Source organism: Corvus brachyrhynchos, unplaced genomic scaffold (assembly GCF_000691975.1).
Source record: "Corvus brachyrhynchos isolate BGI_N302 unplaced genomic scaffold, ASM69197v1 scaffold54, whole genome shotgun sequence".
NCBI lineage: Eukaryota > Metazoa > Chordata > Aves > Passeriformes > Corvidae > Corvus > Corvus brachyrhynchos.
Genome location: NW_008237902.1, coordinates 1769315 through 1778483, shown reverse-complemented (window position 1 = coordinate 1778483; position 9169 = coordinate 1769315).

Here is a 9169-nt window from a genome sequence, read left to right as displayed (position 1 = left end):
CCCCAAAAACCCCCCCCAAAAAACCCCCTCACATTTCTCACCACTTAGTTTAGGGTGATGTCTGTGTGACCTATTCTAGTAAAAAGGATGTGGTCTATCAGAGAGTATATCCTACTCCTTTTATCATCTCCACTAGTTACCTGCCTGAGCAATTCTTAGAAACTATGTTCAGTGAAGAGCTGCATTTGTTACACAGTGATTTAAAAGAGTTACTGAACTTCTGAAGGAAAATTAGTGGGAATACTTGCCTAGAGATAACATAATATGAAGATGACAGAAAAAAAGCAGGCTAGCATTTCTATCACCCTTTTCCCCTGCCTACTAATGCTTTTGATTCTCATTATTCCTCAAATGCCAAGAGTAAAAACCCTCCAGGGTACCAATTAGCTGTGCCCAGTCTGGATATGACTGCTCTCATCCAGGACATATTCTGAGATGCTGAAGCTCTCTTTGGGAAAAGGCAATTTGTGTGCAGCTATGTTTGGCAATTTTCAAGGACTTAATCTTGTTGGGAAATAGAGATGGACTCATACTTAATTTAATTTAAACCAAAGCTTTTTATTAATTGACTTTCAATAAAACCAATTACCATAAATGGGAACCTGGGATCTATGTTTACAGATTATTTTTGTCTGCCTCACTTATATTTTATTAGGGGTTATACCTTCTTGAAAAAAGAGTGACACTTTGAATTTATTTCAGAATGAGCTTCTTGCCTTCTCTACAAACCTTTTCACCTGCTTTTGCATTATTTTAAATTTAGAGAGTTGAACAATGACATTGATGGCATTTATGACAGTGTGCAACTGTATTTACATTTCTGTTCCTTAACCATACTGCATACTTAAAGCACATTCTTTTAATTTCAGAAAGAAACCAGATAATTTAATGGCTAAGATAAGAACATTTTGGGTTACAGCTGAGGGCTGACTCTGGTCAGGATGCTGGGGTATCTGGGGTATGTGGCTAATGGGCACTGATAGAGGTATGTGACTGATGCCAGGGCCCAGCCTTGCCCCAGCATTAATTGCTGCTGCAGCCCTCTCCCGAGGTAGTGCTCTCCCTGCCTTGCAGATTAGGAAGCAGATCTGCTAAGACCAACGCTTTACTCACATGAATAGCTCCATTGAGTCCTACAGGGTTATTAAGTGACTTAAGTTCAATAATATATTAAATCTTTGCAGGGCCTAAGGCAACTAGCAGGAGGTTATTTAAAAAGTCTGCCCTGGCCTTTTCCTGCAGCCACAAAACCAACCTTGTCAGACCCTGCTGCTTCCCCATTCCTAATTCTGTGGCTTGTGCATTATTTTGCCCCATTTCTCTTGCAGACACGGCACCTCACATGAGCATCCTGCCTCTCTGTCCCTCCCTCCCTGCCATAACACAGACCCTCTTCCTCAGCCCTTTGCATCTCTCCAACCCACCTGAATTCCCCTGAATTTTATTTTTCAGAACTTTAATGGGCATAAACAAAAATAACATCAGAGGAGCGGCTTCTACTGTCCCTCGACAGCCAAAGTATCTCTGGGTTTAATGAAACTGCATTACTGGCAAAAGCAATAGAGGGAGCTGCTGCTGGTGGCTGGGGTTCAGCAAAGTACCATGAGCTGTCCTTGCTTAGTCCCCGGTGGCGACCTCCCCTGCAGATCCATTATTTAGGATTTCTTGAAATGGACAAAAAATGAAAAGAAAAAGGAAAAAAACCCACCAGCCTCAATAAGATTTCTTTTGGATCAATATTTAAAGTGCTGGAAAAATTAAGAGAGAAAATATTTGTAAAATTCCAAAATATTTTCTTAGCCTCAGTGTAAATATTTGTAGAGAAAGCAATTATTGTGCGTAAGAATTTTCTGTTGTGTCTCTTTTGGCTCTTTCATTTAAATGATTGCTTTTTTGGCCCATCCTTGAATAACTAAGTAGAGGTGATTAAAAACCTTCAAGTCCTTCAAATTTATTGTCCTGTAACTATTTTTGAAAGCAGATTTAATATCAATACGCTATTTATATTCCCTGAGAGCTAACATTTCAGATACTATACCAGTATATCAATGCCTGATGCAAAGCAGATTGCACTGAAGATGTAGAAATGTATACAAGAAGAAAACTGCTTATATTTAATAAAGAACCAAGATATAAACATATTTTAATACAATAGGCTTTGAAATCGACAAGTTCCTACTGGTTTACTCCATCCACCTCCCTGATGTTTCTCTCCTACATCCCATGTGCAGCATGGAGGGGCGCTGACACGAAGCTCAGCAGCATCCCTGGGGTCAGCAAATACAGGACTGATATTTTCCCAAGAGATGTGTCAGGTCAGCTTCTTCTGTGCACACCAGGCTTATTTTTATCCCAAAATGCATTTTCCCTTCCATGCTCCAGCTGCCTGTCCCAGGGCTGCTTGCTGCCCTTGCACTACCCCTCTGTTCTTGTTCGCCCCATAGCTCTCCCCTCCATGCTCCAGCATCTCCTGCCTGCCCTGGGATCTCTCCAGGGGATACCACAGGTTGCCAAAATACCATCCCTGAGTTCTCCTTGCCAGGGCACTTGCTGAAGCATCGTTGTGGTCACCCTGTGCAGTGCCAGGCTCTGGTGGGTGGGGTGAGAAGGGATGGCTGTGAGCAGTCCTGGTCCCAGTGTGTAAAAACTGCTCTGAGGCTGAAGGGAAGAGCAGGCAGGTAGCAAAGACACATCAGGGAACAACAGAGGACCACAGTCAGTAGCTCAGCACTGATGGGTTCCTAATTCCAGGCTCGGTTTTGGGCTCTGAACGTACCGGTCACCTCTATGGTAGAGAACAGTAAAAGTTCCTTTTTATACAAATATTTGATTCTCCTTGGTCTGGTCAAAAGCCAGTTGCTGTAGGGGTTTAAGGCCACCAGATCCAGCTTGGTCATGCTCTTCATGGATGTCCCCAGTATCACACTTCATGCCTGTGCCGAGGCTGAAGGCTGAGACCAGGCTAAAACCTCCCTGCTGCCCTTCTGCCTCTTTTGCATCTCACTGCTGTGCTCCTGCTACCGCTGCACTGTTCTCTCATACTTGAACTTCTCTATCTGAGATAACCAAAGGTATAGAAACCTTCTGGTGTCTCTGCTAAAACCTCCCACATGGCCCGAGGCAACGGCCAGGGATGGTGGAGCAGAGCCCAGCTGAGCTTAGCTGAGCCAGGCTGGGGCTGGGCAGTGCAGCAGCTGGCTGCAGCTGGATTCACGCTGTGCAGCCCTCACCGCCGAGCTTGGGACATGCTTGTTTTCACCCCTGTCCTCACCCCTCTGTTCAGGAAAGTCCACACACTCCTCCCCTCCCTCTCTGCTTATGACGGTTCATTTGTATTTTGCTACCTGCAGCAGGCTCCTGCTCTTCCAGAAACCTTCTCCCCTCTATTTGCTGCCCCCTCCATTCATGTTTAACAACAGCACTGCCCTATGACCCCAGGAAGATTTCACAACTCCCTCTCCTTCGGGCACAAATACTCTGTATCAAATCCCTCCTTACTTCTCACATGGCTCCATTTCCGTGTGGCCAAGCAGTGAATCAGCCACCACTGCCCCCATCTCTGCACCCCATCACTGCCCCCATCTCTGCACCCCCTCTTCCATGGGTGCCCTGGCCCAAGTGTCCCCTCCTTGACCCCAACACCCACTCCGTGCTCCGAAGAGCAGTGGGGATTTCCAAAGCCTCTCTCACCTCCCATCCGAAGCAAACCCTTTCTGCAAGCCCTTATGTCCAGCCACTGACTGGAGGGGACAGGCACAAATGTCCCAAACCCACACTGCCAGTGCCACCTCTCCCAGGACAAGTGGCTTCCCCTGGGGAACACTGGTATGGGATCTTCAGTCACTCACTATCTCCTCCAGAAAGGATACTGTGTGAGGAGTTAATATTCCAGCCGCTTTCCAGTGGTGCTTCCCTTCGTGCCACCTGGTGGACAAAGAGGACATTTTCCAACCTTTTATTTCACGGAAGATGGAGCACCTGGGCAAATTGATTTTTCTTTGAGGAATTTGGTTGAGCATCACCCAATTAAGATTTTGTGTGATGAGAAACACAATCCTGCGACATCCCGGGGTAAGCCCCAAACCACCCCAGCAGTAGCCAAACATCTATTTCTTACCCGTGCTAATGTTAATGCATAATAATTTGTTTTAGTTGTAATTACAGCTGTTCAGTAAAACTCAATTCCTACAATGACCTTGACAAGCAAATAACTTTTCTTCTTCCTGTACTGCTGACGAATTCATGCTTTTATTTAGGCTTGAGCAACAACTTTCTGATTTTTTAATAAATGTGCAGCTTGAATCCCTCCTGTGGCCAGTCCCAGGCAGGCTGCAAGGGACGGAAGCACTGGTAAAAAGCCCATGGAAATAGAAAAATTAAGTAAATAACCGTGAATATTCCTGGCAAGTGTTTCTTTTTTTCAATTTATGAAGACAAACATTGCAGAGGAGACTTGGTTCCGAGAGATATTTTTGTTTGAGGATTAGAAGTAAATCCCTGAATTGAGGTGCTTAATGAAATGAACCAAAATGGCTTTTGCTCTCAAATCCCTGCAAGAAGTGTCCAAACTGAGCTGCGAAATAGCTTCAAATCATGATTAAATAGGGAGAAAACTGCAACGTGCTCAGAGCACATTTCAGAATAGCACAAGATGCTGATAGATGGGAAAGAAATTAATTGCTCAGAGTTTTCTCCCACTATTAACAGTTCAACACCCCTCTGCTTTAATCCTCTGAGAGAAACCCTGCCTTTAGTGAGGTCCACGGAAATTTTAGCAGTGATTTGACTTGGGCCAGGATTTTGTCCTAAATCTTTTCATAAACTCAACAAAATGACGATACAAAAATATACATCATGGACAAAAATCCTGCCTGGCAGCTGTTGGTAGCTAATGCCGGGGATAACATGGGGCAGTGTGAAGCCACACTACAGAAACGAAGAATTCCTTTGTGTACATAGCCTGAAACCTTTGCAGGCAGAGTGAAGCTGAAATTTGGCTATAACCCTCTAACTGATACCCAGATTGCTGCAAAACGACTACCACAAAATCCCTCTGCCTACAATTAGCTTGGACTGTGATTTTATATCTCACTTGGAAGACGGTGTCTCCATAACATCCCACGGAATCTTTCAGGGCAGTAATATGTCTTCCCCAGGATATTCAACTCAGCCACCCAAAGCCCTGGCTTTGTTTTTCTGAAACAAAGGCAAAAATGAGCACAAATTTAAAATATTTTGGCTTCGGATTGAGAAAAATTTTATGTTTTACTTGGAAAAGAAATTAATTGTTTTTATTTTCTTCAGTGCAAAATCCATATAACTTATATTATCCAGAAACAGAAATATTTTCATTTTCTAAAGAAACAACCTCCTTTCTTCTCAAAGATTCAATTTTCACCAACTCAGAAAAGCTTGCCTTGACTGAGATTAGACAAAATATTTTAGTCTATCTCAGATTTTTAAAAACTGTCTGCAGCAATTTAAAAAAAAAAACCTGGCCAATCAAAAATAATAAAAAGACAAAACATGAGAATATTTCAGCTAAAAAATGAAGAAGAAACAAAGACTGTCGGCTTTCCTCACCCTCATTAATTTATTTTTACCCCACTGGAAATTTTTTTGGTAAAATGTTTGCTCCAAGAGCTGTCAGAAGACTCAACTCCGAGGCGGGAGCTGCTCTGGGGGGAGGCAGGGGGTGCCTGGCAGCTCCCCTGGCCCTGGTGTGCATGACTGCAGCAGTGACAGTGCCTGTGCTGGGGACAAAAGCCACTCTCATCCTTGGACATTCTCAGCCTGGTGTGCCAGCCCAGAGACAGCGCTGCCTGGGGAGTCAGGGATGGATGGGATACAGGCAGTGAGCTGGGATGGGATGCAGGAGGCACTGGAGGGAGAGGGTCAGGAATCACAGGGGACATTTTTGGTGTGGGAGAGCACAAGCGGCTTAAGCCGGCTTTATCAGCGTGTTATAAACCAGCAATCAGCAGGGTTGAGATTTGGCAATCAGTCAATACTGGCTCAAAAACAACCTGGAGAAAAAAGGTACTTGGGATCCACTTAAGGTGACCTTTGGAAGGAAGAAAAACAAGTTTAAAAGAAAACAAATGTTTCACAGCGGTGTTTCAAACTAGCTCCGTTTAACTGAGGGTGTGTAAGGACATTATTCCTCCGTGTGCGGGAACTCTTTTGTGCTCAGAACCTGTGGTGACACAACACGCTTGTGGTCCTGGCCGGGGTAGATGCCCCACCTACCTACCCACGGCACTTTCAGCTTCTGTGAGCTCCCTGATGCCTCCAGCCTGGCACAGCAGCACTGGGCAAAACTGCTCCAGCCTTCCTTGGGACAACCCAGGAGCACACACTGACAAAGAGGCGGCTGTGGCTCTCCCCTGTTTATTCTCTCCCCAAATGAATGTAGCAGCTGCAGAGAGCCTGTAACACAAGTTGAAATCCCAAACAAGTTTAGTCCCTCAGTTTGAGATCAGCTTGCCAACTCATGGGAATGCCACAATCACATGCGGCCATGGCAAAGGGGGGCAGTGGCTGATTTTCACCACCCTGAATCCTGGGACTGAATTCCCCCCAAACCCCAAATCCCTCTTGGCTCCTCACCAGCACATATCAATTTCTTTCCCCCAAACTGACCTGCTAGCAAAACCTCCACAGTCTGAAACCAACTGCCTTTCAAATGCCGGATATGAAGCCCTGCCTCTGCCCAGACTTCCTAAAAACCTAACAAGGAATATGAAGAACACTTGAAGGAGCTGAAATGGCCGGGCCATGGATGGCGTGTAGCAGCCCCACTGAGATATCTGGTTTCTGTTATGTGTTTCTTTTCCTTGCATTATCTGTATTAGAACTTATAAAATGGATGATTTGTATCAGCTGTCCTGCTTTGTTGTTATTGCCATGTTCTGCTAAAATGATAACGAAGCGCTTGTTCCAAATCTTCCCCTCCCACAAAATATCCCAGCTATGTGAAATGAAAGATGCCATTTTATTACAGGGCTGTGTAAGAGGCAAAATGAAGGGTCTCTGAGAAGCATGACTCCAGGGAAGTGGAGAAAAAAATTGGTGGAGATGACGGTCACAGGAAATGCAAAAAACAAAAGCTGTTATGAGCTTTGAAATTATTATAATGTCATTTTGCAACCATAGTCAGGAACTTCATACCTTCCCTCCATTGCATCATAACCCAGGACACTTGGATTTGATAGGACAATTCCCAACTTCCATACAGTATTTCACATTAAAACATTTTTGGGAAACACATTATTTGCTCTATGGATATGGAAGCACATAATAAATCTGAATTTCCAGGTGCTGGGAAAAATTAAACCATGAATGTATCTAATTTCATGAGGTCATTGAGGGTGAGATATTTTTGATCTGCTCACTTTCATGGGTGTTCCTGATCCTTCCTTGGTGAGCCTTGGCCGAGATACAAGCATGGCCAAGTGACTGCCATTGTGCATTGCTAAACAGTAACTTCCTCGTTTATGAATTGTGAATTCTTTTCTGCACCATCTGGTGATGAGGTTTTTCAGGAGAAAGACAGCAGAGCCTGCATTTGTGTGTCTGTGAGATGAAAAACCTCTTGAGATCAACAACCACTGCAGCAGCTCCTGTGGGAATACGTTGTCACGGATCATGTCCTGATTCCAATGAAAACTGCAGCCAAATCATAAATTTATATGTGACTTCACTCTGGCTCCTCCAGCAACTTCTGTGGTGTCCTCCTCTTCAGTGGCAGTTTCCATCAAAATCTTTGAGGTAGTTTTATTCCTTCCTCACTTTATTTCTTCTTTCCACCACTTACGTTTTGACGTTGGTACAAGCAAATATAATCTGGGTTTTACAGACTACAAAAGGGAGGCAGAGCTGAAGTGATTTATTGTTAAAGGAACTGAGGTCAGATCCAGACCTACTGCTCATGAGAAGCTGTTAATTCTGTTATTTTGCCCAAAACACTGAGCCAGACCCCTCTTAGCTCTGGTAGTCCTGCTCCAGGACTGCTTTTGGAACGCACTTATCTTTGAAATGCAAATACCGTGACATTTCAGATGAAATCTCATTGAGCAAGTCTACTTTTCAGAGGAAATATTAAGGAACTTAACAACTTAACACTTCAAGAGTGATAAAAACTTATTTGTCTTTTAAACAGAAAAGGGCTGAAAGCCAAATTCTGTAATTGAGAATACTTCCTTAAATATAGAACACTGAATGAGCAGCAAAAGGGTCAATTCATATTTTTATGAAAACAAGCAAAAGCGAATGTTCTGTTCATATTATCGATGCCTGAAGCGTGGGCATCCCATGTCATTCCTGTCTTCAGAGGCAATGTGAACTGCCACATAACTGAGAGAAAAGATGGAATGTCTGGGTGAAAAGAATATACAGAAATTAATTTCAAGACTACAAAAGTAATATTTTTATCATCAGATAAATGACCTAGGTCAGATCTTACAGTGAGTCTACACCAAATTGCATTGGTGGGAGAGAGGGACTTAGTGAATATTATTTTAAGTAGTCTGGCTAAAGAATATCCCCTCACATGTCTTAGCTATGGATTATTAATTATTATTTAAAAATTCAGTAAAGCTTTTTTTCTCCATCTTTAGTTCTCAGCAAAAACGTACCTTATTATAGAACTATTTTTCCCCTCCTGCAAACAGAAGGCAATATATTTTCCAGTTTAATCAGACATTTTCATTTGCATCTAGCTTCCTCTTGAGCATTACTGACTTCAAAGGATTAAAATTCCTAATTCCAGTCCAACAAGAAATTTTTTATTTTCCAGATGATCAGAATAAGGACAAAAACTTTCTCTTTTTGCCCCCTACCCCTCCTTTTCTGCATATTTTAGAAAAGTCTTGCCTTGTAGATAATTTCGAAACACTCATCACAATCTTGTTAGTAGAGCCAAGTGCTAAATGCCCCAATAGACTAAAAATCCAATAAAGGACATGGTTTGTAACTCTTAATTTTTGCAGCCATTGGATAAAGCCAATACATCTGTTTATGGTGATTCTTTCTTTGCTGACAACATCAATTTATCCTGTAAATGCCAATGTTCCTAAGCAGCTGTAACTGTGCCCCTCTCCACCTCATTTCAGGAGAGTTGAACCCAAATCTTCCGTTAAAGAAAACTGGGAATTGTTCCTTTGCAGCC